A 25,354-nucleotide genomic window follows, 5' to 3' on the forward strand; every position below is an offset into this window, starting at 1 on the left:
ACCGGGAGAACATAGAGAACTCTCCCCATGGTCACACAGTTAAATAGCAAAACTAGAATGTAAGCCCAGATCCACCTGTGTCCAAAGCCTGAGCCCTTATGCAATATGCTGCACTGCTTTGTAAGAGGAGTCTGCTAAGGGATGTCTCCCCAAATGCCTCTCTTGTTTATAACCACACATTTATAGTCACTCATAGGTGGTCTTTTTACAAGCAGAAGTAAAAATATCTGTTTTAGGTTTCAGGACCTCCAGTTTGCCAAGGTCAGAGAATAAAAACAGAGAGAGAGGAAGCTTTATGACAATTTTTCAAAAGGCACCAGAAATTGGAACAGCTATACTAAAATGAAAAATTGGAGCAAAGTACAATAAAGAGGGAAAATACAACAAAGATGTGATTAAGAAAGTATGTATATTGAATTATTAGACAGAATAGGGCAGAAAAGAGATGTTTTCACTAATGATGACTGATAGTTGGCAAAGATTTTTGAAACAAGATAACTCATTCTCCACAAGTCAAGTGACAGAACTAAGTCTAAATTTTAACAAAAATGTTGCTATGATAGAGTGCACTAGTATGAACATCACAGGAGTAGTTCTGTCTATTGATGCTTCCTGTGACTAAAGCAAGATATTACTGAAGTTGCACGTTCATCACTTTCTAAACCAGATGTCAGAGATCTTAAAACACTCCAAAAGGAAAAGTCCCATCTTTTATATTGTGAAAGAGATAAAGCACATAGCAGAAAATGTAATTCTCTTGAGGATTCTTCCCAAAGCGTCTGATAGAGCACAGCATTTCTAATTTGGCTTTAAATAAATAGCTGTCACAGAAATTTTAGCTTTCAGGTTCAATTTAAATCATAATCCCTTGTGTTAAATACATGTAAGGATAAAAGAGATTGGAATCCAGTGCACTGCCATGAATCTGAAGCTTGACGACAGAGCAGATTTCAATCAGCAGTCTGCAAGTAAGCCAATGACATTTCTGTGATACAACTCAATTAGGTGTAAGGTGGTGAAGGTGGGGCCGTGGCCATGAATTTGGTTCACGTGAACTGCATTTGGGAAGTCATAAACTATACATTTAACTTCATTCATCTTCTTTGATTCCCGACATTGGATTTTTATTTCCTGACTCCAGGGACAGATAGCCAGGTTTCTTATCATCATCTCTGGAGATATTAGTACTTTCTATTTCCTTACTTATACACAATTGAGACTTGACTGTAATTTTGTTTTAAACATCTTGGTTTAGCCATACTCTCTTTTTCCTATATGTTACCTTGTCACTTGAAATTTTATTAATTATTTAATATTGGTAGAAAAGAAATGAGATGTATACTAGTTATCTCTTTCTTGTGTAATATATTACTCCAAAACTTAGTGGCTTGAAGCAACAAACATTTATTTTTCTCACAGACTGTAACCACCTGGGGTGGTTCAGGGTGGTGAGACAGAACCCTGAGAATGGTTCTGTCTCAGCGTCACTGACAAGATTATAATTGAGGTGCTGGCCAGGTCTGGAGTCATCTCAAGCTCAGTTGTAGGGGGATCTGCTTCCAAGCCCTCTCATTTTACTGTGGGCAGGTCTCAAATCCATGTGCTCACTCAAAACATGGTAACCACTTTCTTCAGAGCAAGCAATACAATAGAGCAAAATAAAATAGGGTTTAAGGGTGAAAAGGTTAAATTAAACATTTACTATCAAACCAAAATGACACAGTTTTGTTCTATAATATAATTTTAAATCTCATGCCCATTGTCTGTGGTCACAAATTGGGAGTGTCAGAATTATAAACTTTTTTGAGTCATGTGAAAAAGTAGTCATTGTAAATTGCCCTCAGGTAAAAGAGTAAAATAATGATAGTTCTAGAATATATAGAAATTTAACAATAAAACATAATAAATAGGATATAACATAATGAATTATATTAGAAATTAACAACATAATGCTGTAACCATGACATATCTGTGGCCTGAAACACATTTTTAAAACATGAAAGCCAGTAGAAATATGTGTACTGAGCATTTAAGATAGAAAGTCAGGAAAAAAGGTCAAACGTGTGGAAAACCAGAATAATAATATTTATTAAAAAATTAGTAAAATAGAACTAAGCAATGAATATTTGCTGGTTACGTTAAATAAATACAAGAGCCATTTTTTTAAATGAAAGGAAAAACTGAAAATCCAAACTACTAGCAAATATAATAATGATTTATGCAGAAGGATATTTATTGTGAAAGAAGGATACAGCAGGGTAAGTCATTATATGTCTAAATAAAGAATACTCTGTAGTATTTATAAATAATGCTTTGAAAAAATATACTTTCTTACAAAAACAGCAAATACTATATGCTAATTTAAAAATTTTGGTAAAGTGTATAGATTTGATTATTTTGACTATCGCAGGTAGTATTTGGTTATTTCCCTAACTTGCTGTAATTACCCATCAAATAATATTATTACAGTTAAATAATAGTTGTCTTCTTATACTATGAATTTAAAAAAAAATTTAACTTTACATTTTTGCTTCCTATAATGGCAGATTAAGTAACTTGGTCCAACTATCCCCTGGAAGTCAAATGAAAAACTTGTCAATATATAAAAAATTTTGCTTGAAAGCAATAGGGAGATAGCATAATGGTGAGGAATTACCAGGCTGGGATGCATGGAAATATTGAAAATCAGAGGAATTTGAGTTATATTTCCCCTGGGAGTAAGTAAAAAAATCTAAGGGGGAGCTGAAAGAATAAAAGGATGGATGGCTCATTTGATAGCCTCAAGGCTAGAGTGAAAACTTATGGGTACAAGGCATACCAGGGAAAGCCCTGATGCATCCTCCTTACACTGAGATGGAACTCTAAAGAACCTCACTAGAGAGTAACTGTGATACCGAAGAAGACAGCTTCTTCAGGGACTGCGGTTCAGCTTTGTGGGCATCTCAGCTTTGAGTAATCCCAGATGGCTAGGTACTTTGAATATAATAATGTAAATACTTTCGGGAAAAACAAAATGTTTCTGTTACCCAAACTATCTACAAAGTTTTGAAAATACTGGCACACATGGACATAAGTATGGAAACAATAAACATTATGAACTACCAGAGGATGGAGGGAGAGGGGCTGGGTTACAAAAAATACCCAATGAGTACTATGCTTACTACCAGAGTGACGGGATCCATACTCCAAATTTCAGCATCAGGCAATATTCTCATGTAACAAATATGTACATGTATCTCTGTATCTAAAATTAAGGCTGACATTTTAAAAATGAAAATACAATATTTAAAATATGAAATCAAAATGCTAGTTATATAAGCTGTAAAAATAACATGACTGGAAAGTAGTATCAATAATGATAAGAATAGAAACAGATTCACTGGGGGAAGTTGTGAATTCCAGATTTTAAAATAAGTATGCTTACTAAATTAAGAAGTTAAGGGCAGGAACAAAATAATTTAAGCTTGAAACTGGGATGAACTACATTGAAATTCTATAACCGAGAAACCTAAACACCAAAGTGAAAAACTCAAATGGTGGAATTAACAGCAGACAAGAGAGAATTTGTGAACTAGATTAGAGATTAGAAATAAATTTCTAATAACAAAACAAAATTATATATATATATATATATAAGTCTAGAAAATATAAAAAGAGAAAAAAAGAAAGATCGTATGTAGGTCTGCTTATATGTAATTTAAACCCAAACTGAAAGAAAAGAGAGGATAGGACACAAATGATATTAGAGAACATAATGATAAAGAAGTTGTTTTTAATTGAGGAAAAGCATCAAGCTTAGAAGCCTACAAATCCTACAAATCCCAAGTAGGAACATTTAAAAGAAAATCACTTCAGGATTATCATCATAGCAGTACTGAAGCTAAATTCAAAGCAAAAATATTAATATAGATTATATGAATAAATTACTTTCAGGGAACAGCAATTAGAATGAAAGCCAACTTTTCAACAGAAATAATAAAGACAGGAAGGAAAAGAAATGGTATTGTCAAAGTGGTGAAATGAAATAATTGCAAAACTACAACTTTTTGAAAATATTCTTCAAGAGTAAGAGTAAAATAAAGACACTTTCTGACAAAGAAAAACGAGAAAAATTTTCAGTGTACCATCACTGAAGAAAATGCTAAAATATTTTTTTTCAGGCAGAAGAAAATAATCTAAGATAGAGCTGAGAAATATAGAAAGAAGTATAGTACATCAAGAAGAGTACATAAAAAAGTAAAGGTGAACTAATATTGAAAGTATAAAATAATAAGAAAGATGTATTGTGGAGTTGAATTAATATTGAAAGCATAAAACAATAAGAATGATGTAATGTGGAGTCTAAAACATCAAGGTAATTAAAATGTAAGACTTAGCAGCATATGCTTTTGGAAGTGGGTAACTGGAGTTAAATGATTCTCAGGCCTTTCCTTCAAGAGGAAGGGAAATAAAGAAATTAATGAGAATTTGGCCTTCTGTCCTGGAAGAGTGGGTGCCTAACAGGTCAATTTCTTCTACAAATAACAGTTTTCAAATTTGAAAAACAAATCAATGACACTAAAATCTAACATAGAACTCTAGAGGTTGAACAGTGGTCATAGATGTTGGATTGGAGTAGAAACCTGTAGCAAGTGACTGGCATAAAATGAGTTCCCTGGATTGTGTGAGTTTTCCCTGAGAGTGGCCACAGGCATTGCCTTGAAAGCAAAACCAAATGCAAATCTGTGATAGAGAACCCAGTCCTTCTGGCCAAAGGTACTCATCAAGGAAGATCAAACAACCCAGGCTACCAGAGAATAAAGGAAGGTACTCAGAAAGCTGAGGTGCAGAGAAGGTGAACCCCAAGTCTCATGATTTAACTCAGCCTATCACTGGCTGACTATTGAACCTGTTGTGTATGACAAACTGAAAACAGTGTACATCTAAAGATTTAAGAATTGATCTGATATCTGAGCCACCACCCACCACAGGTGTGAGAATTGACAATATGATTCTAAGTGAATTGCCTCCTAAAACAAAACAATAGTCCTTAAAACAATATAATACAATAGAGTCTATAAAACATAACATTCACAACTTCCAGGAGACAATCTAAAATTACTCATATGTGTGTGTGAGAAAAATGTGGCTTTATTGCAAAGAAAAAGGCAAACAACAGATGACAAATTAGAGATAACCCAGATGTTAAAATTACATAAAGCATAGTGGAGGGTGTGTGGATAAGTGAACTTATTTATATGCAAGGTTTCTACATATTAATACTCTAAGTAGACTGAGAAAAATAGAGTGCACGTAGTAATCCCTGGAGCAACCACTTGAAAAGAAAAAGCAAACAGATATAGTTAAAAAGCTAAATTCTAAAACACTACAAATAAAAGAAGACAAAAATGGGGAAAGAAAGAGGGAGAAACGTTATACACAGTGAACAAATAATAAAATGGTAGACCTAAATTTAACCTAATCAATAATGCCATTAAATGCTGATTAAAAACACTCTAATTAAAAGGCATAGATTATTAGAAATAAAGGAAGATGTAACTATATTCTATCACAAAGAGAAGCACATTAATATAAACAAGTTAAAAGTAATTGTTAGAAAAAGATATATCATGTAATAAGAAAATGTAAGCATAAGAAGACTAGTGAAACTATATTAATGTCAGATAAAATAGACTTGAAGACAAAGTATTATTAACATGTAAGTATTGATAATATAAAGAGTATTATTTTATAATGTTAAGAGGTGAATCAATTTGGAACACATAATAATCATGAATATGTATACACCTAATAACAGAACCTTAAAACATATAAAGCAAAACAGGATTAAAGGAAGAAATAAATAATTGGATGATCATTTAAAAATTTCTCCCTGTCTTAGAAACTAATATACATATATACATATATGTATTTGTTGTTGTTGTTGTTTGTTTGTTTTATCAGAGAACCTTGGAGAATTGCCAAGATTGCTGACTAGATGTACCAGGAGAAATATCACCCACTGAGAGACCAGGACATTGGAAAGACTATAACACACTTCTGAGCAGATCTTCTGATGGAAGACATTAAGAGTGGATGCAGAGAGGATGCAGACGCTGGGCTGAAGAGAGAGGAAACTGGGAACTCTGCATAGTGTGGCTGAGCCTCAGGACTTGTACCTGACCCTCAGAGACTCCCGGGGAAAGAGTGAGTTTACTGGTGAGGAGTGACCCACTCTCACCATGGACCCATTCTGGTAGGTCCCCCAACCTCTATGGGCATTTGAGATGGTAGGAAAAGCTGCTTAGAGAGGTCGTATGGGCAGGACTCCAGCCTGTGCAGAGCCCAGAGTGGTGCGAGAACAGCCTCAGTGAAGCACAGCCAAGGACGTCCATCCTCTAAGGCTCACTATGCTTCTCCAGGGTACTTTAGCCTCAATATGACTGTTAGAGCTAGACAAAGCAGGGAAGTCTTGCTCATGAGATGAGGCCTGATGCCTGATCTGATGCTCTCTTGCCTGCTGGCCTCTCTTGGGGAGCCAGTCTGGTCATGCTTGCTTGAAATGTAACCTTGGATACCCAACAGGGGTGCTTCTAGGAACCCTCATCATAGCTCCTTCAATGGCAAACTGTGCCTGATTATCAGAGAACTCCAGCAGACCAGGCCCCACTTACATGAACCAGCCCACCCACAGCCTCACCCCATCACAGCCCTCCCATAATGCTTTACTGACATGCATTTGCTCATGGCCATCCTCCATTGCTGTGCTTGTATGAGTCCGCCCTGTTGCTTCCCCTTGCCATTAACATGCAGGTTTTGTGCACAGATGCTGGCAACACTGCTCCCCTCAGACCCCCGCCACCACCACCACCAATGCAGCCAGTGTGAATGCATACATGGACACAAGCAACTCCATCTCTGCTAGTGTACTGCCCTTGCTGTGCTGTCATCACTGGCATAAATATGTGCAGGAACACCACCTCCCTGCTCCCACAATCGCCCTGCCCAAGGCAACATGTGTGCACCCTGCCACATTGCTGTGACTGCTGGCATGCATGAGCCAGCATGGATCCCACTGCCACCACTCCAGTGAAATGCTTTGGCCAGCATCCCTCCCCATCAGAGTGTGGTGGCCAGTGGACAAGAACACCTCAACCTCTCCAGTGCAGCAGCTTCCTAACTTTGAGGGGCCAGAGAACAAGTCCAGACCAAGAGTTAAAACATGCAGCCCAGCAGTGTCCAGTGAGCCTTGGCTTTCTAAAATCTTCCAGAAATGAAGCCAGTTGACTGAACCCATCATATGCCACAATCAAACTCCCAGGGCATCAAAGAAGATAAAAGCCAAAATCTCCATCCAAAGGACAGTAATATCAAAGATAAGAAAGAACCAGTGCAAAAACTCTGGCAACTCAAAAAGCCAGAGTGTCTTTTTACCTCCAAATGATCACTCTAGTTCTTCAGTGATGGTTCTTAACTAGGCTGAAAAGACAGAAATGACAGATATAGACTTCAGAATATGGATAGGAATGAAGATGATCAAGATCTGGGAGAAAACTGAAACCCAATCCTACGAAACTAAGGAATACAATAATGCAATACAGGAGCTAAAAGATGAAATGGTCATTTTAAGAAAGAACCAAACTGATGTGATAGAGTGACAGAGCTGAAAATCTCGCTTTGAGAATTTCACAATACAATTGCAAGTATTAACAGCAAGGTAGACCATGCTGAGGAAAGACTCTCAGAGCTTGAAGACCAGTTCTCCAAAGTAACTCGGTCCGGCAAAAAGAAAGAAAAAAGGATATAAAAAGAATAAACAAAACCTCCAAGAAACATGAGATTATGTAAAGAGACCAAATCTCTGATGCATTGGCATCCTTGAAAGTGAGGGAGAGAGAGCAAGTAACTTGGAAAGCATATTTCAAGATATTGTCAATGAAAAATTACTCAACCTCACTAGAGAGTCCAATATTCAAATCCAGGAAATGAGGAGAACCCCTGCAAGATATTATACAAGACGATTATTTCCAAGACACAGAGTCACCTCATTCTCCAAGGTTGAAATGAAAGAAAAAATGTTAAAGGCAGCAAAGAGAAGGGACAGGTTGCTTACAAAGACAACCCCATCAAGCTAACAGCAGACCTTTCAGCAGAAATCCTACAAGGCAGAAGAGGTTGAGAGCTTAGATTCAGTATTTTTAAAGAAAATAAAATCCAAATAAGAATTTCATATTCTGCCAAACTAAGCTTCATAAGCAAAGGAGAAATAAGATCCTTTTCAGATCAGCAAATAATAAAAGAATTACCATCAGATATGCCTTATATGAGGTAGTGAAGGGAGTATTAAATGTGTATGGAAAGATCATTACCAGCAACCACAAAAACACACAAGTACATAGACCATTGATACTATAAAGCAACTACACAATCAAGTCTGTATAGTACCAGCTAAAAACAAGATGACAGGATTAAATCTGCATGTATCAATATTAACCTTAAATGGCAATGGGCTAAATGCATCAATTAAAAGGCACAACATCGCAAGCTGGATAAAGAAGCAAAATTCATTGGTGTGCTGTCTTCAAGACATCCATCTCACATGCAATAACATAGATAGACTCAAAATAAAGGGATGGAGAAAATCAACCAAGCAAATGGGAAACACGCAACCATTAAAAAAAAAAAAAATGTATTTATGTCCTCTGTGGTGACATGGTTGGAGCTGGAGGTCATAATCCTTTGCAAACTAATCAGGACAGAAAACCAAATACTGCATGTTGTCACTTATAAGTGGAAGCTAAACATTGAATACACATGGACACAAAGAAGAAAATAACAGACACTGAGGCCTACTTGAGGGTGGAGAATGGGAGGAGAGTGAGGACTGAAAAACTATCTATTGGGCACTAAGCTTATTATTTTTCGGTGAAAAAATAATCCGTATACCAAATCCCTGTAACATGCAATTTACCTATAAACCTGTGCATGTATCTCAAAACCTAAAATGAAAGTTCCAAAAGATAAAAAAAGAAACTATACAAAACATATTCGTAGGAAAAATGAGTAAAGGGAATTCAGTGTTTAATTTTTTGATGATTGTTATTAAAATTATGTACATCTATATAATTTGAGTAGACATTTTGCCGAATGTGGTTTCAGTGAGGACCTTTAATATCATGGTATTTTTGTTTTCATCTTACGGGATCTTTTTGAGTAATAAAAATAATATTTTCAAACAACTACAAAAATATATTAGGATCTAAACAACACTATTAGCTATCTTGATCTAGTTGATATTTGTAGAACAAGAATCTAACAACTCCAGAATATACTTTTTCACCCTAAATACACATAGTATATTCACCAAAATAGACCAGGAACTTGAGTCAGGAATGAGATAGATGTCGTGACTTGATATTTAAGAAGAATCTATTACCATCAAGCAATCGCTTTGCAAATTGATAAAACCTATATTTACATTTTGAAATATTTCCTAATATATTAAATTGTTGTTAGAAAAGTGAATTAAATATACTTAAAGTGCCACAGCAAGACCTGTAATCATAACTGTCTTTTTTTTTTTTTTAATTTTCACATACAACCTCATTGCTTAGTTAGCAAAAATATCAAATTCTAAATTTGGAAAATAAATAATATAAAATCCATTTTGGGAGCATTTTGAAACAGCACTATCTCTGTGATCATAAGGAAGTTTATGTATCTTGACATCTAAGAAATACATAATTCTATTTTAAACTTTCTCCTGTTCTCAGCACTTTTAGCCTTGAATGATACGCTCTTGGCAATTTTTATTTTGTGATCACAAAACTTACTGCTTTAACTTCATGTTTCAAAGTATGATTTGGAGGGAAAATTAACCCTGTTCAAAAACTACTCTCTTTCCACAGTCACTGCCACTATCCCTTTAACATTTCCTGAAGGTCATTGCTCAGATTTCAATATCATGTTGCTGATTTTTCTGCTTTTTTTTTTTCACTATAAGGGGAAGAGAACATTCTGCAAAAGGTTTCCTGGTCTCCCTGTTCCCCTACAGACCCAAAAGAAGAAAACTGATTCCTTAAGCTTCAGAATCTCCAGGTTAGCTCCAGATTCTTATTTAGATACAAACACTCATGGCTTTCAGAGACCCAAAGAATCTTAGAAGGAAAGCACTGAGGGATTACAAAATCTTTTTGAAGGCTACAGTCTCCATTTTGAAAATAAGAATGAAAAAAGTATCATCACCACCTCTGAAAACTGTACCTGCCCCCTAGTCAAGCAGTGTTTTATTACATCCAGTTTCTGTTCGGGACAAAACCCATATGCATTTTAAGACAGACTCAAATTCAGTGCCAAAAGCCTTAAACGATTAGCCTTAAATATTAGGAAATGCATAACAGAAGGCCCTGACATTTATTCGGCACCAAAAATGCCTAATAAAAAGATGATATTAGAAACTTTGTTTTAAATATATATTCAATAGCCTTCTTTTTTAAAAATGATAAACTAGGTCCAAAGATGTGAAGCAACTTGCCCAAATATACACAAAATATCAATCTGACCAGTTTTTGTTACACTCGTAGTCATCAGTTGCAGACTTCTCAGATATTTTTGGACCAATTTTGGGTTTGGACCAATTTTGGACCAAAACCTTTGTTTGGGTTTACTTTCCTAAAAATCTTCACCCTTTTGTTGATCTTTAAAGGATTGCCGTTGTTGTTCTTATTAAAATCATTTAAACCTTAGCCTAGGGATCTGTCTTCTCCCGGAGAACTATGACAACAAGAGACAGGATTTGACTTAAAGCAATTAAAGCAGGCCAGAGCTGCATCCCTTTAGTAGGTAAATGTTGTTGACAACATCAGTGTAAGGCAGCAATGTGGTCACTTCTTGTTTCAGCCACTCAGAGGCTTTCAGCTTAATCCATAGCAGTGGGCAAAAGGATTGCTTGGTTTAATTGGTTCTGCAGACTGTATTATTTAAGGAATAGCAAATATTGTTTGGAGTCTCTGTGAAGGGAAACAGAAAAACAACTGCTGCAAAATGGGAATACATCAATTTCTTATCTGCTTCTCTGAAATATTGAGAGATTAATGAGTCTCAGCCCATAACATAGTTACACTCCTAAAAAAAAGTTGATATGTATGCCAAAACCTTTTCCAGTTTAGTTTACTGCTGTTACTACTGGAAATAGTGTGAGACTTAAAGCCAAAGTTCTAACCCTGAGTCCTGGTTCTGCCTATAATTACTTGTGAGACTTTGGGAAAGTTATTTCACCTCTCTGGGGTTTTCTTTCTACATCTTTCAAGTGAATATTGTTATACTGACTTCACAGGGTAATTTGGAGAATTAAATGCATAAAAACACACAATATTGTATTGTCAGCCATAAAAATGTGTATAGGTAGTGGTCGTTTTACACTCATATATCATTAGACATTTAATATCATATCCATGCAGCAATATGCCAGTAGTTCCCAAAGTATGCTCTACAGATACCTAGTGCCATATATATTCTCTGAAAAATGAGTTTTGAATCTTTTTTACTCCAAGGTACTCATTGCTACAGTCATAATGTATTCTCCAAAATTCATATGTTGGAAACTTAATTTCCAAAGCAACAATGTTAGAAGGTGGGGCCCTTCAGAAAGTGTTTAAGTCATGAGGATTCTTCTCTTATGAACTGATTAATGCCTTTATAAAAAGGGGTTGCGCGAGTGGCCTCTCTCTCCTCTGCCCTTCTGCCATGTGAGAATACAGTGTTTATCCTCTCTTGCTTTTCCACCACCTGCCACACAAGGATTCAGCAAGAGGGCTCTCACCAGATACAGACTCTGTAGTCTTGAACTTCTCAGCCTCCAGAACTGTGAGAATTTCTATTGTTTATAAATTACCCAGTCTGTGGTGCTTTGTTATAGCATCACAAATGGACGAAGGTAGTCATTGAGCCCTGCTAGATGCTATTCTCAATTAATATAAAATATGACTCATAATTTTCCATTTTGAGAGGCTCATAATCATACACAAGGCCTTATTTAATCCTCTGTATTCAGGTTCAATTTCAATGTATAAGTGTAGTCTTTTTCAAGACAGGTCATTTCCACCCCCCTTTATTTTTTTTCATTTTTCTCTTGAGCCTCAGCCTGTACCATGGCTCCTCTTTTCAAGGTATATAGATACAGTACAAGGAATAATAATAAAGATGAAATAGTTTGGTATTTCCTAGTCTCAGAAGAAGAAATAAAAAGAGCAACTAAAGCTGCAGTCCATTGATTTTTTTTTTTTTAATTCAAACAGCTCAATGTATTGTTGGATTCTTTTTATAGCATTTTCAATAATTTTCTCCAAAGTTGTTCATGAGATGTTTCTAATTTCCCTTATTTTCTCAAGTCATTTCACTCTAAGGTCTTTACATCATAAGTCTGAAAGTTATTTATTTTTGTGGTAAAGATTTTTTTCTCTTTTTAGAAATGTACGCCTGCTTCCTAAACTAACCTGGTAACCTTTCAGAGGTGAAGGACAGAGCTCAAAGGCCAGGAAGGATGGTTTTCATTTTTATACTGAAAACTCAATACTCCAACCCAAACTTACTGTGGACATGCCATGTGTTTACTGGTTCTAAAGTTGAACTACATGTCTCTGCTTCTTTGTACAATGTCACATCCAACATGCCACAAAGTTGGACAACTCCAGTTGGGACATACTCCAATCCTAGAGTCATAGGCTCTTAGAGATAGAAGTCCATTTGTCTTATTACATTAGCTACCAAGAAAGATGTTGTGTATTTTCAATGCCTTTTAATGGATTTCCTCTGAGATCCCCTGAAGTTTTAAAGAAAGCGCCTATGTTGAACTATGACTAAAAATCTGAGAAAGTGGACTCAAAATTTGAGACTAAATTCAGCTAATACATAGACCCACACTAGGCAGGCCTTAAGTTGACTCATTAATTCACATATTTACTTACTTCATTAAATATTCATTTCTTTTTTAAAGCATCATTTTGTGCAAGACCCATAGGACAGCTGGCTTTCGCCTAGGTCCAGAATAGCCTATTTCCTGCACACTTGGTTCCCTTAGGCCCATCCTGCTCTTAGGGACAAATCAGGCACAGTACTCTTTCTACAGAGGTCTTCTCTGAATTCTTCTCAGCACAATGTTGGTGAAATTCTCAATCAGAGCTGACATGCAAGAAGCAAAAATGACCACCTCTGACCTAGTCAGTAATGGCAATAATATCTGAACAGCTGTTGAGCTGCTGTGCTAAGCATTTCCTGTAGTTTATTTCAATTAATCTTCACAATAACCCTAACAATGTAGGTACTATTATCATACCTTTCTGGCAAATAAGGAAATTGAGCTCAGCAGAGTTAAATACCTGGACTACAGTCATGCTGCTAGTTATTAGTATAGCTGAGATGGAGCCCAGGCAGTTTGAATCTAGAGCCACTACACTGGGAGATAGTGCTGAGAAAGCATGTTTCTTAAAAATTACAATGGTAACAAATTACATCTATCCTGAGTTTTAAGAAGCTCATGAGTGAAATGAAGTAAGTCAGATAGTACATAAAAGAGAGTTATTAGAGTGAATAATATGTAATGGAAACTCAATACACACGAAGTTGCTCTCTTTTTTTCCTAAAGTCATAGAGGATGAATGGAGGTTTCTTATCTTTCTCTTCCTTCTAACTCCTAGTTTAGTAAACAAACTTTTTCTCCTTCTGGACATTTTTTTTTTGGGAATAGAGTTTTTGCTCCTTGTTGGGATAATGGGAAAGAGGCTACATTGTAGAAGCTGGCAATAAGATTTGTCATCTTTGTAGGAAAAGCCACAATCACTATGATGGAATTTTTCCTCTTTAGTGTAAAGACTTGATACCTGTAAAATATATATCCTTCTGGGGTGAGTAGAAGTTGATATTGTTGTCTGCCATTTACATTTTAGTGTAAATTGAAACTTCTGTGAGATTATCTTTTGGAGATCAAGATTAGAATGCATTGGTTATTATTAAGAACTTGGGTGGTATCAATATGAAAGAAAAGGATAGAAAATATAAGTGGTAGAGAGTCAAAATAAGCACATCACCCACTTCTGGTCATGCCTGACGTGGCCCTGCATGCATAGCTGCCTAATCTGAAGATGCAAATAAATGATTCTAAAATGTACATGTATGTATGATAGACAACAACCTCAGTGCATGGATATGAATGGCATGGCATTTTACGTTTGGAGAGACAGAAAAATGAGGCTCAGTATGGGGTTCTACTTAAATCAAATATGCTTCAAAATTATGCCTCGTTTTGAGTCTGACACCATTTTCAAAGGCTAGCTGCCTACTGCCAAGCTTCTGGAACAGCCTTGGGGTATACCTATGGGAAATGACTTAATATTGGTAATCATTTCCTTATCTCACCAAGACCAATTTATAACCCAGTGGTTTATGAGTTCTTCTAAAGGCTAGTTTCAAACCTAGTAAATACGAAAGTTGTTTATGAAGAAAAATTCCCTTCCATACAAACCATCGTTAGTTATAAGCCTTGCCCAAGTAGTGAAGTGGTGAAGTCAATGAGGAATACTCAATGCTGAAGGAAGATTGGGAAATAGGGCTTAAAATGAGAAAACATGAGTTCAGATGCCGGTTTTGCTATTTCACATGAGTGTGAAGCTGTATTATTTAACTCCCCTGAACATTTATTTGTTTAAAAAAAGGGATATCTGTGCTTTTTTTCCTGGATTGTTGAGAAGCCTAAATTAGAAGAGTATGTGAACATGCTTGGTATGCTAAGATGACGTGTTCTGGCCCTGTCGGCTAACTGTACTTGGAATTTTCTGTTCTATTTCAGAGGCATCTGGTATAGAAGTACTGTATCAGACACTTCCATAATCTCTTTATGACCTGGTGGCTTTCTAGGAAAGGGGGCTTTATCTGGCAACTGAATTCAGAAAGCTTGTGATCGGTGCTAATATCTTAAAGTGATGTTTTCACAGAGCACCATGAAGCTCAGGTTCCATGTCTGGTGTCCCTTTTCCTTGTGATTAGGACCACCACTTATTGTCAATGAGAAACTTGGTGGTTCTTCTATCACTTGTCTTCCTAGCAGGAGAAGCTATATTATGCAACGAAGATGCTGAACTGGAATTCAGGAAATTCAAGTTGCAAATTATAGACAGCCTTCTGGATCTTTAATTTTTTACTTATAAGCTGTGGAATAGGGAGGAATGGTGGCAAAAAATGTTCTTCAATCTAATTTTTAACTCTCTTTCTTTCGTATTCAATCTTGATGCCTTTTGACATTCCTAACTCCCCATCTTTCTACTTTTCTTGATACATCTAAAAAAATGGACAATTTTTCTTCTGTTTTGTTATTTAAGATCTTGACTTCCTTTAGAGAAAGATCACCATATAAATGTGAAATAGAATGTTATGACTTCTCAGCCCATCTTGTTCCAAAAGTATTATACTGTGGCTAAGACTATATAGAGTCTCTTCACATTTTTTCCTGTGATGCCATGTATGAAAATATAATTATTTATTTTAATTATGTATTCAAGTAAAAGAATGTGCCTCTAAATGAGTACTCCCCTAATGAGAATTATTGGAGTTTTAAAAACAAGCCTTTTCCATGCCACTTATCATGCTATTTTCCTTTGTTGGTGATATTCAACATTTTCTACTCTAGAGGTCAGTATAATGTCAAAAATGAAAATCTTTTTTTTTTCCATGATAAGATCTTAAAAACAAAGTCCTTAAGACAAATCTCACATAAAACAGAAAAAAAGAAAAAAGAAATCTGTAACCACAGAAAGGTACTTGTAAAATGAAGATAATCCAAAACAGAAAGTCCAGGGAGAATTAAACAATGATTGAGGTTGGTAGATGAATCAGGTGCACAGAATATTTCTTCAAAGTTATCTAATCTACAGAGCAACAATATATAACAAGTAGAATGTGGGAAATAATACAAGAAAAACACAAAACAAAAGAAAGCCATCATGAAGTATCAGATAGAGTGGGAACAAATATTTATTTGCAGATTCTAGAGGTGCTTCTATCATTCTTAAATGACAGTAATAGGAAAATAGAGAAAGGAAATACCTATCTCTACATTTGGGGTATCCACACTTTATAAAAATCACTGGTCTATTAAAATCCTTATTCAACCCCTACCTTTTCATACTTAGCTAATTACCTTGCCTCCTCCATCTAGAAAACCAAGGTCATAGCTATAATATCCCCCAAATCTTTCTTACATGTAACTCCACAAGCTACTTTATATCTGCCATCAAAATCATTGCCTTCCTCTCAGTACCAGGAGAAAAGATGCCTCACTTTTTGTTTAAATCCAAACCCTGACTGTGTCTGAGGCCACATCTCCTCTCACCCCTGGCAAGATTTGCTCCATTAGATATTCAGCTTCTTCAAATAATAGCTTTCATTTTCCCCCACTCTCACCTCCCCACCCCTGTTCATTCTCCTCAGCCAATAAACATGTTTGAGCATTTCTTACCCCCAAAAGGGAAAACAAACAAACAAACAAAGTACTGTGTTTGCATCTTCATTAAGCAACTGTTCTATTTCTCTGCTCTGTTCCTCCAAATCTCTGATAAGAACAGTCTATAATTTCTTCTAATTCACTCTGCAGTTTATTTCAGTCTAATGTTTGGCCTTACCACTCCTCTGAACCTTGCCTTGCTGAGTCTCCAATAACCTTCTAACTGACCAATCCATGGATATTTTTAAATCCTTGATTTATAGGGGTTTTTGTTGCATTTGCCATGGCAATTAAATCACTTATCTTGAAATTTCTAATCCCCTTTCTTTGTTGTCATTCTATTCTCCCTCTATCTATACACTGATGGCCTTCTTGGACTACTGTTCATCAGCTGAGACTTTATTTATGAGAACCCCCATATTACTCCTATATTTGAAAGTCTTCAGTAGCTCCCCATCACCCTCAGATAAAACCAAACTCCTTAGCATGGCACAGCAGGCATTCCATAAACTGGCACCTTGCCTAAAGCAATACTTGAGTATAAAATTATAAATGTTTGTTTTATATATATATTTTATATTAAATAAAATATGTATTATATATTATACTAAATAAAAGGAGTTCTAAGATTTTAACATTTGCAATTAATCTGGATCTTAATGTTTCCATGTGCGTATTCAAGTTTGGACCAGGCATCACAGTTTTATTTCTTGGAGGAATTAAGACTCTGAATATTTGGTTGGTATAATGTCATAAAATATAGCTATAGTGAATCTGTCTAATCCACCCCCTTAATATAGGAAATGCTGTATTTTCGGCCAGGCCCGGTGGCTCATGCCTGTAATCCCAGCACTTTCAGAAGCCAAGGCAGGCGGATCATGAGGTCAGGGGTTCGAGACCAGCCTGACCAACATGGTGAAACCCTGTCTCTATTAAAAATAAAAAAATCAGCTGGGTGTGGTGGCTGGCACCTGTAATCCCAGTTACTCAGGAGGCTGATGCAGGAGAATCGCTTGAACCTGGGAGCGGAGGTTGCAGTGAGCAGAGATCATGCCACTGCATTCCAGCTTGGGTGGCAGAGCGAGACTCCGTCTCAAAAAATAAAATAAAATAAGGTAAAATAAAGCTATATTTTTGTCTATGGGTCTTTTGGGAGGTACTTACCTCTTATAACAACATATGACTAAGTTTTGGGTGTGGAATCTCTTTTTTGTCATTATTGTGATAGTCCAAGTATTTTCTTGAAAAATGAAAGACTAATAATGTTGCATTTATTGAGCCTTACATTTGGTTGAGCCTTGAAAATGGTTATTTACATTGTTTCTCTTGTGTATTGTTCGTTATCTGTCACAACGACTCAACTCTGCCCTTGTGCAAAAGCAGCTATTGACAATATATAAAAAATGAGAGCAGCTGTGTTCTAAAACACTTTATTTATGAACACTGAAATTTGAATTTTATATAATTTCAATGTGTTGCAAAATTTCTTCCTCTTTTGAATTCTTTAACTGTGGAAAAAAATTCATTGCCTACAAAAGTAGGCAGTAACCAGGTGGCTATTGAGTCAGTGGCCTGGAATCAAATCTGGACTCTAACATGTGCTAGGACTTCGATAAAACAATTCACCTTCCTGAGTTTTTTCCCAGACTTTAAAATGGAACTGATAATATTCACTACACAGTGTTTGGTGAGGATTTAAAGATAATACGTGAGGATATGCCAACACAATATATTTCCAATAACAGAAAAATCCATATCTGAGTTATTTTTGTCTTACCTAAAATCATGGAAATATCTGGTGGAGAGAATAAACATCCACTCTCCTCTAGTGTGTATAGCAATAGAATAGAGCTTTTAAATATAATTAAACCCATTATGTTTTCCTTTACATCCATTGGGTTTTGCTTTTCTGAGTGTCCCTCAACATTCACACATAGTTATTTCCCATTTCTCAGGTTTTTTATTCTGTAATATTCTCCTGTCTCTTTGGATAATAGTTTACTGGGTGATGTGTGGAATGTGAAACAAGTTACTGAGAAGCCGTATAACTTCGTTTTTGGTTTAGAGCAGTGGAATGGTCAACCGTAATATTTTCTCTACTTTGAAAGGCTTTCTCCTATATTTAAAAAAGTAATTGTAATTTTTACCGCGTTTTGAAATGTTTTCTGATAGTGTTAAGCTTTAAAAATAAATTTCTAGAAGTATCTTGAGCAAGCACTTCATTTAAAAACAATGGAACAGCAACACCTGACCCCTGAGTTTCTTCTGAGCTTGTGTGAAACTTATTGGGTGCTACTGACTGGGCACAAACGATTACACTCACTTCTGTGTTTCTGTAAAACTTACTGAGCACTCACTAGGTGGGTTTTGCTCCACCTTAACTTAGTTTTCCTTGTCTCTTACTCTCTGCCCCATCCTCCTTCCTCTAGATCATAGTTGTTGAACTTATACTTATGTCCCCTAAGCAATAATTGCAGATAGACAAACTCCTGGCTCAAAGATACAACGTTTCCCAAGGCTTTCTTTCTTCAAACTGCAGACACCCTAGTGACTCTGTCCAGAAATGGTTGTCATTTGCACTGCTGTGTTTTCAGTCACTTCAGAGAAACTAAAATATTTGAAATGGAGAGAGAAAAATACAATAAAAAATTGATGGCTTTTGTATTTACGCCTCATCCTCAACCCTGAGCATCAGACTCTCATATCCAGCTGTCAATAAACTTTTCCACCTGGATGTTCAAATATTCGATTGTTGTGTATCTTGCTATGTGAAAGGCCCATTATTTATTACAAGTATTCTAAACTCCAGTCACTCACACACTATTTGTTTATAGAACCCCCTAGCACTTTCTTCACTGTCTGCTCCCTGCTCCACTATCCTTTTCTGCCTGGGTAGCACATACACATTTCTGCAAAGCCTCCCCTGACTTCAGCCCTCTAAAGCTACAAATATAAGTTTATGCCATATTCAATGTTTTACCACATTGTATGGCAGGCAGCATTGGTTAACTAGGCCAGTGTCGCTACTGCCCTGTGAACCTGGAGGGCCACACTGTGCCTTTTACTTCCAAACCCCTAAATCCAAGCACAAATCAGACCCAAAGCTAGACACTTATTATTCCTAATCTCGATATTTTTCCTGAGTCCGTATACACACATCCAGAGAGGCAACTGCATTAGTGTGTTAATGATCCCTTCATCATTGACAAGACAGAGACCCAGTTCAAATGTACTTTCGAATTGCTTGATTTGGACAAACCACTCATTTTCTCTGTGCTTCTGTTGATTCTTCTAAATGAAAATAATAGCACTTACTTTGGCTTAAAGGTGGATATATTAATCTAAACAATAGATTACATGCAAATACAAGATGTTTTCATTATCATCTGCTAAGGTTTTCTGTTTTTTTTTTTTTTTTTTTTTTTTTTTTTTTCTTATCTTCTAAGAGAAAAGAATGGAGGAGGGAGTTGTATTGTGAAAGATACGCACAGGTTCTTTTAGATCTGGAAGACAAATTGAAGTTAAATCTGCCAATCTTTAAAGTTTACAGATGGGAGAAGTGAGATCCAGCACAACACAGGCTTGCTGGAGTCATGTGTACCATGGGTAGCAAAGCCAGAAGTGCTTTCTGGCCAGTTCCCAGTTAACTATGATAGCTGGTTGCTTCTCCTAGCAAGATTAGCAATGAATCCTAGGCAAATAAATGTTTAAAAAGTACCAGTGATTCTATACCTACCAACCAATTTCCAGGGCTGGAAATCTGGCCTCTGGGGAGGGGACAGTCTTGTGGGGGAATCTTAGGACTGGGAAGCTTCCTGACATGGAGGCACCATTAACATTCAGATTGTTTTCACAGAGGGTAGGCTCTGTTTGGTCTGCCAAGGGGAGGAGGAGGAAGCAGCAAAATTCTGATTTCTCCTATTTCCTGCTATTCTTTATGTCATGTTTATAGCGCAGGGGGTGAATAGGACAGACTGGCATCTCTCCTGATGCCACCTCCCTCCATGGAGCCCCCCACCAAGACTCACTAGCAGTCCTGTGAGATGAAGATTTTATGCTGGTATCCTGGCCAGTTTCCATCTGGCCAAAGGTATTTTATCTAAATATTTCCAAGGCACCTATCTCTTCAGTATTGAAGTGTTCAATTAGATACGGCCTAAGTCTCTGTAGCATATCAGTGTGCACTGCTGAACAGCTGCTGCATTCCAACAGAGGGTGAAGTCATCTCTATATATAGAGCATGGCAAGCTGTTTAGAACTGTGGCAGATTTAAGCAGGCAAATGCACACCTGAGTTATAAGTCAGTCACCTGCCCAGAGTGACAGAAGGGTCTGGAAAAATCTCTACTTCTTTAAGGGGCGACTAGCAAGAAGACCATTGGGTTTCTTTTTCAGCTATATTTTTTTTCTGTAGTTTACAGACTCTCTTTTTTTTTTTTTTTCTGTCAACTCCACAAATAGTAAAAATCATGCTCTACAAAACTGGCTTTATTTTCTGCCACGATTTTCTTTTAACAACCTGTGATTTGTTTATTGATAAGAAGTTTGACATATATTAGCTGGTATCCAGGGGAGTATTGTCATCCATTAAATAGCGCTATAGGAATTAAGGCATTGTGTACTTCTTCATTTAGCATCTGTCTTCCCTATTGGATTGTAAGCTCCTAGCTCTTGGCACAAGAGACTGAAATAAATACATAAGTTATGACCATTTGTAATCTTCTTGGAGTGTGATTCTCTGGTTCCCACTAAAAGACTATAATTATTGCTCCTTCCAAAGTAATTTGGAAATCTACTAAATCCGTGGGCTAGTTCTGAGAGATATATTGCTATTAATATGGTGACTGATATCTGTCATTGGAAGGGTCCCGGAAGGTCATCTAGATCTCTACCTCATTTGAATAAACATAAGTTGCTTTGGTTTGGGGACAGGGAGACAAGGACAGGACAAATAATTAATTGTGCAAAAATGCTTGGAGATCACTCAGCCACTTAATACCTGTGTTAATCTGGGAAAATCACAGAAGCACGATGGGCTTAAGTTCTGTCATCTAAAAAAAAAACAAAAATGGAAAAAAAAACCTCATCTGAATTACAATTCCCTCCCAGGGCTATAGGGAGGATCTCCTTCAGAAATGTCTGAAAATGCTATGCAAATTATATCACACTCAGACATGAGAAGCATATTCTTATTTTTATTACCATGTCTTATCTGTCAGAAAAGGTCAGATGGTCACACGAGCATTCCATTTCTGGTCAGCTAGAGGCAACAGCTCCATTTCAGCCATTTCTTCTCGAGCAACTGTAATGGAGCAACTGTAATGGTGTATCAAGCAAACAGGCAGGTGAGAGAGAGATTCCTGGGAAAGTCCAGTTTCTGGCTTCTGATATTGCAAATCACCTGAGCAGATAGTCACTGAGATGTCCTCTCACCCCTCTTCAATCTGCCCCTTAGCAGGTAGTGACTGCATCTCATTTCATGACATCAGAAGCCACCAAAGGTCAAAAAGCATCTAAATGAGGAACACCAGACTAGAACCTTCCATTTATGACCAATGCCCTGCTTATCCCACAACTCCATTATCAGTTATTAAAGCTACAGCATGTCTGTGGGGAGATAAATTACTTGCTGGGGTTATACTCTGTCTTGGCTGTCAAGACTCAGATTCCTACACAATGAATTTATAAACTTAACTTTGACTTCTGTGAAGCAGGCAAGATGCAAATCCTTGCCTAGTGCTGATTTGTGGGACACACCTAGTTTTTCATTGATTGGTCATTAAATCGAGCCAGGGTGATGTAGGCACATGCTACAAGAAATGTGAATCAAGGAGCCCAGAGCAAAGAAGCCCTCTCTGGATGAACAACTTCCTTAAATCGGTTATAAAATTCTGCCATGGGTCATGAAACTCTATTCTGTGTAGAGAATAACCCAAAGCAGGTGCATACCTTGCTAGCAGTAATACTTTTTTTTTTTTAAGTTCCCTGAAGGCATAGATGACAGCATGTAAGTCCTCGTTGTCCCTTAATTTTTCTCCTTCCCACCTCTGTCAGTATTCAGCCTGTGTAGGTTTTACCAAGTCACCTAAATTGCCAGTCTGACAGCTAGCTACTCACAGGCAAGAGGGGGAGGAATTGAGCTGATTACCTATTAACTTCAGCCTGAATTAAATATTTCCATATTGCTTTAAAATTCAGAGTTCTTTCTTATGCATCCCCCCTGGGTTTCCATGCTCTATATATAAAAAGGCAATGTGACAAATTCCTTTGCCAAGGCTTGGATGTTGGGAACTCAGAATTTTTATTTAATCATGGTGCTGAGTTCCTGTCTGGCCTTGTATATGCTATTTTACATTTCAAATATTCCATCTGTAAAGGCTGAATGATAATTCTTACCGCTCTCGCAGGGAGTTTGGAGATGATGGATTATTTAGTGTTGTAAAGAGTTTTTGGACACACTGAGTGCTAAATAACTGGTATTATTAGACCCTCTCCGAACTAGTTAAGGGTACTGCAAAACATCGAAGTTGAAACGTTGGCCGGCTGACTTGTTTTGGCATCAGATCTCCTGAGGTTCTCTTTCCACAGCACTCACAGTGATGATTCTCTGTGTGTAGTAATAAAAGGAGTCTGGGCCATTAACTTGGGTTGTTGAAATACTGCAGTTCTTTATTTCTTGTCCTATTTATTTTATGAGAACACAATTCTAAACCATCGTATTTGTAGAGATTCCATTATATAATAAACATGCCTCAAAAGAACTATTTTATTATGAAATGTGCTAGGTTGCTTTCTATGACAGCTGGTGGTTGGGGTAAGAGGATTGCTGCTCAATGCTAAGTTTTGAAAGCAAACTAATTATCTTTGAGGTTTACCACTTCTGTGATGCTGACTAAATCTCTGACATTTGGGGAATTCTTCCTGTATTTGGATACATTTTGTATAGATTATTTTGTTTGTTGGCCAAACAGATGTTGAATTTCTATAATGAGTCAGGTCGTAGGTTAGGACATAAATATAAAATCTATATCACTCATGTTGTCTCTATCACAAAGGACTTTATAATATTAGGATAAACATTCAGTGATAAGTGAAATACAAGATGAGATATAAGCAGGGTATTGTATGAAAGTAAATAAGGTAATTATTGCCTTGAGGAGTCAGAAAAGATTTCTCAGACATTGGAGGCATTTAAATTGAGACTTGAAAGAGACTATTTGCCAAGTAAAGAAAAAAGGATGAGAAATGGAACATTTTCTTTGCATAGGGTGTAGCACGTAGTGGCTTTACTACACTATTTACTGACAGGAAATGAAAGTGGCACATAGATTTACCTATTGAATCCCACTTAGGCATTTTGTAAGAGGCCCTTTAGCTTTATTGATCACAAATTAATATCTCTTGCAGGAAGGACTTCTCTTTTGGAAGTACTCTGCAACACAAGTTTACTCGGCTTTTCAAATGAGTGGAGAAAAAAGAGAGTGGCTCTTGAGGGTCCATTCCCCTTAATAATCTAGAATTGCTCTGGATCATTATGCTTGCCTCCTGTGCTTCCAAATGCTGACTGGAATCATGAGAAACCCTCTTCATGTTGAATGGCTGCTTCTCAGTAAGCCCAAAGTTCCTCCAACAGAAAGGAGAAAATGTGAGCTTGCTGAGGAGTTGCCATTCACTATGAGGGTATTCAATTTTGTGTATTACTGCAAGTTGCAGGGAGCCATAGAGGGCTTGGAGAGTATCTATGATCAGCTTTTTGGGATGAAAAACATGAGACAGCTACCAAGATACCATTACATTATGTAATTCTCTTTGCGATTCATTAGTCTCCAAGGGCCAGATATTGGAGAGGTTGTTTGGGCAGCCTTCTGGTACTTGCAGAGGGTAGTAACATTATAAATATAAATTAGGGCTTCATCTCATTCAGCTTATTTTGATTATACATATACCATGCCAGTTACTACGCTAGGGATTTTCACATATTATCTAATTTCCATGTATTCATAATAGCTCAGTATGGTTAGGTATTATACTGATCTTATGCTGATCTTATAATCTTATAAATTCTTAAAGAGCACATATTGTATATCTCATTTTCTCCTTATTGTTGGTATTGGGGATGGAGACTTTTGGAGTTGGTGTTCTGCTCTGTAAAATCCTCGAATCCTTTCCTTTTCTGGCATTCTGGATGACTTTAACATGTACCATAGAATCAATTTTCTTTTGTTGCTGTTTTTGGATACTTCTTCACTTTATGACTGTAAGTTATATATATATCAGGACGTTCACTTCATCTTCCATTCCATGTAATATCTAACAAGGCACACAGGAAGTGTGCTGTTTCAAAGTTATCAGCATGATTTTGACAGAACATTTTGGGAATTATGTATTAGGTTGTCAGATAGGCTCAAATGAGTGTGAGGCTGAGTTGTGCAAAACCAATTAAATGTACTAGTTTCTATCTTGCATAGCACATTACCACCAACTTAAAGACTTAAAACAACATAGATATATCATCTCTCAGTTCCCATGGGCCAGGAATCACACATGGCTTAACTGGGTCCTCTGTTTGAGGTCTCACAAGGCTACTGGCAATGTGTCAGCCAGGCTTTGTTCCTTTCAGAAGTTTGGGGTCCTCTTCCTAGCTCATGTGGTTCCTACCTATACTACAAGTATTCAGTTCCTTGTGGGTGTAGTACTAAAGTTTCCCTTTCCTAGCTGGTGGTCAGCTGGAAGCCACTCTCAACTTCTAAGGCTGCCCACAGTTTCTCACCACATGACACTCTCACAGGCTCTTCCACAACACCTCAGCTTAATTCTTCTAAGCCAGGAAGAGGATCCCTCCAGTCTATTAAGATGGAGTTGTATACATTGTAACACAACTCTG

This window comes from Rhinopithecus roxellana, chromosome 1, assembly GCF_007565055.1.
Source record: "Rhinopithecus roxellana isolate Shanxi Qingling chromosome 1, ASM756505v1, whole genome shotgun sequence".
Lineage (NCBI taxonomy): Eukaryota > Metazoa > Chordata > Mammalia > Primates > Cercopithecidae > Rhinopithecus > Rhinopithecus roxellana.